The sequence below is a fragment of the Anopheles darlingi genome, chromosome 2 (genome assembly GCF_943734745.1).
Source record: "Anopheles darlingi chromosome 2, idAnoDarlMG_H_01, whole genome shotgun sequence".
Classification (NCBI taxonomy): domain Eukaryota; kingdom Metazoa; phylum Arthropoda; class Insecta; order Diptera; family Culicidae; genus Anopheles; species Anopheles darlingi.
The window spans coordinates 49,712,847-49,716,902 of record NC_064874.1 but is presented as its reverse complement, the minus strand read 5'-3'; the positions used below and the strand labels follow the sequence as shown (position 1 = coordinate 49,716,902).

Sequence of the window (4,056 nt, the reverse complement as noted above, 5' to 3'; positions counted from 1 at the left end):
TACCGATACCGTAACTGATAGCAGTAAATTCAACAGATATTATCTTTCCTCCATCTTTAGCCGCCGTTGTTCTTCCCGGTGAACTCCCGGTGAATTGTTGCCGGTGTCTGTTGACGCCGACTTTGCTGTTGCTGTGTCTCCGGTCGAGAGTTCTGCCGCAGTTTTTTCCCACCAATTTGGCCATTGGTGAGTCCTTCGGCGCTGCTTTCAGTGGTCTGGGATTGGAGGGGCCGAGCGGTGCGCTGTTCGACGTTCCATGCCTGCTGAAGAACGGTGAGGATCCTTTTGGCGGCCAAGGTAATTCTACTCGATGTTTCGTCAGTCCTCAGAAGCATTTCACCCAGGTTTTCGCTGTTGATCTGCTTCTCCGGTACGCTTGGCGCACCTTTTATGCTTGTCCTTTCTCACACCTAGCTTTTACGTCTCACCCCACCTAACACTCACTCATTACGCTCCTTTTACTTTCTGTTATCAATGGCACTTGCAGAAGTATCTGTAATAAAGAAAGGAAAAAGAATAAATGTTTATTTTTTCAATGATGGTAAACTTTTCAATGTTAAATTTAAAAATATAATTAACGTTAACAAAAAATGAAGCATAAACTGTCTATCTAAACTATCTAAACCAATCAATCATGCGCATCAAAAAGTCACCCAGATGAAGCAAAAAAGCAGAGGAATAATAATACTCTAATCAAAATTAGCTAAACAAATCTATGTTTTGCATGAGGGATTCAACTATTTCATTATTTTTTACAAAAAAAAACGGCTAGCTTTCAAAAACCAATCGAACGTAGGAATAAAAAGTTATAAAGAACCACAAGTACGTTGGTAATTACAACAAATATATCTGATGTAAATCGAGCTTTTTTTTAACATTCCACGACTACACACCTCCATGATTCACCCAAGTTCTTATGTGCGCTTTTTCGATTTGTCTTCTCCCATTTCTTTCTGCTTTTCCACGACTTCAGCTTCAGCCTTCCTGCTGCCCTGCGTTGCTTCGATTTTCTTCTGCGACGCTGCTTCATTTGCAAAAAAGCGATTGCAAACATGGCAACTATTTCCACATCATAGAAATAACTTATGTTATGTGTAATAGTTACCTGAAATAGACAAGAACAATTTATTCGTTATAACGTTTGCATTAAAAAAAGAGACAAACTTTGAATGATGATAAGAAAAAAAACTAAGACACAGAATTGATGCGTGCAATTGTCCGAGAGGTCGGTACAGCTAACCAAACAATGCAGAAGTACCTGACGAACATAGGCATACATGTTAGAATGCAGAAATACCATCCGCTGGTTTTAGAATATCAGGTAACGTCACAGCGACAGCAGCTGAATAAGATCGCCAACCCGATTTTCCCGGTGAATCGCCACGTGGCGGTGGTGATGAACCGCGAGACCTATCTCATCCAAGATCACATCCATTGGAAAGCCACTTCTTATTTTACTTCCTGTACGAAGAAAGTGAGCTCCGGAGTGCAGTCCACCCACACACCAACTTCCCCAAGAAGATAATGCTTTGGCTGGCAATCAGTCCTTCGTCTTTAGCTCCGGACTGGCAATGAAAGAGGATATTTATAATAAGAAGTGCATGCTGGAGGTTGCGCCGTCCACCAAGAAACACTATAAGAACGAAAATGCGGTGATCTGACTGGATCTGGTACTCGAAGCGATCGTTAGATGAGATGGAGTGGTTAATGTCGATATGGAACCCAAGTCGATGAACCCGGCCAACGTCCCCCAGCTGCATCCTATCGAAAAATTCGATACAAACCCAAATTGTACCATCTATTACAACAACTGTATGGCGAAAACGGAGAATGAATTGATCGAAAAAGCACAGAAATACCTGAAAAACAAGTGTGCAAACGTGTTTTCGACCTTCATGTCGAAAAATCCAGCTAACTACCGGAAGGGTGCTCAGAAAGGCACAATCAGAATTTTGTGTGAAAAGTGATAAAATTTCCTTAAAAAGCAGTTTACAGATCTCAATTATCGGTCTTAGTTTTCTTCTTATCGTCATTCAAATTATGTCTCTTTTTTTAATGCAAACGTTATGTAGAATCAAATTATTCGATTGCACCCGCCCTTATATTGTTTAAAAAAATTGTTTGCATATTGATACCCCCCATATAACAAAAGGGATTACAAAACAATTAGTATAAACTATAATGATTGCACAAAGTAACATCCGCGCAACGCATATAACCAATAGAAACCCCGGAAAATGGTTGCAACCTACGTTTGTTCTTACAACGTATTTGATCGCCCTGAAAGAATACGGGTGTAATAATTTAAGAACTGGGCTCATGGCGATCAATTATTGCATTTGCGCTATTATTGTAACGTATTCCGAGAACTTTGGCAATAGAAATGAATAAAAAGATACATTCTAGGCCAAGCCGGGCATCCAATGAACATGTCGATTTTTACTTAGCTACCATTATTTAGCGACCCGAACCGGATCGACGCCACACTTGACGGCGCAGTGTGTGACGCACCCGAATAATGTCGTTGCGGACATCCCTGCTTGGGGTGGCTCGTTTATGAATGAAGCCTTTCCCTCGTGCCGCTCGAAGGATACTCTTACGTTTCTCCACTTTCTACCCTTGTTTGAGGAGCGCCTCGCAGTTTTAATCTCAAGAAGCGGACCGCCGGAAGGGCGACCCCCCGTCGATACCGGACCACCTTTTCCAATTCATGCACCGACACGAGGATTCGTCTTTGTTCTCTCGCATTGTAAGGAAGGGACGCATTTGGTGGAAAAAGAAGAAAAGTTGGGAGCGGGAAAATCGGATCACTGGCAGGAGCCTAACAGTCGGTTTTTCGCTTCATTAAGACCCTCGGATCAAGCGAGAGAAAGAGAACATGAGCATTTTCCGGAGAGGCGTCATCGTCACGCTTTTCCGGACCATCCAACAGCATCTCGGGCAGAGGATATTTGTTTAGCTGCCGGCGGGCAACCCTTCGCTCCCCGAGAGCACCAAGAGAGTCGCCACTACAGGTTCTTGCTGGCCGCGGTCTTCCGTGTCTAGATACCGGAAGTCCATTGGAATTCGGACGCACAGGCCCACACGCAGCATCCTCAAGCACACTCCACATCCAGTAAAAAGAGGTGCAAAATAGAAAGTAAGCTGGCTGATCTAGACTCGCGGATGTCGTCATTAGACTAGTAAGCTGCTTCTCGCTGAGATCAGCAACGCACCTTTCCTTTCCTCGGAACCACAGATATCGCAGATATCGCACGTATCGCAAAACGGCGCCCGAGAGGAGGAAATTTAAATTCCGCGGTTGAGGCGATTTCACTTGCCCTAGCGCCACATGCAGCAGCAACAACAAAAACAACAAAACAAAGCAGCACGCACACACTCGTAAGGGCAGGTGTTCCACGCTATCGTTTTGGGCAGACACACACGCACACAACAATACGCGCGGACACAGGGCACCACCACGCCGAAAGACCTGTGCCCGTACCACGAGTTCGCCCAGGGGGATGGTGCGGGGGATCACTGCGGGGGTGGAATGTGACAACAAACGCGGGGAAACTCCCTTTTCTACCTTTTCTACCTTTTCCGGGCAAGTTTATCACAAACTGGGGAACACCATTTCCACACACGAGATCACTTACCGCGGATTTCTTAATTATCACCACGGAACGCACGTTTCAGCGAAGAGCAACGGACGCACGTCCTTCCCCTGCAACTGCTCGATTTATTTTGCCGAAAAAAAAGGCCGATTCTCAACGATTTGGCCGAAAAAAAGGCCGATTGTCGACGATTTGGCCGATTCTCAACGAATTTGGCCGATTAAAAGCTGCTCGATTCATTTTCCCGTGCAAAAGGCCGATCTCCGATCTGGGCGTTCGTGTTTGAGTGCCCACCGAAGTGGTGCGAAAAAGTGTGTGTGAGCATGTCTCGGTACGAGTTCACAACCACAGCCGTGTCGAGAATTTTACACCTTTTTCATGCTCACCACGGAACGCCCAGTGGTGCCCAAACTGCGACATGCCGGCCAGTTTTGAACAATAAAAACTATTTCTACAGTTG

General features: G+C 44.9%; 1 long non-coding RNA gene across 1 annotated transcript in view; it reads right to left on the bottom strand.

Annotated features, from left to right (window-relative positions):
* Positions 1-3,812, bottom strand: part of LOC125950069 (uncharacterized) — a 4,339-nt gene extending 527 nt beyond the window's left edge. The window contains exons 1-3 of the long non-coding RNA XR_007468695.1: positions 3,639-3,812; positions 894-1,105; positions 1-493 (exon numbers count right to left, since the gene is read on the bottom strand). The exon at positions 1-493 is cut by the window's left edge and continues 527 nt beyond it. This is a non-coding gene — a long non-coding RNA (uncharacterized LOC125950069). The remainder of the gene's footprint in view (positions 494-893; positions 1,106-3,638) is intronic.
* Between the last annotated feature and the right edge of the window lie 244 nt (positions 3,813-4,056).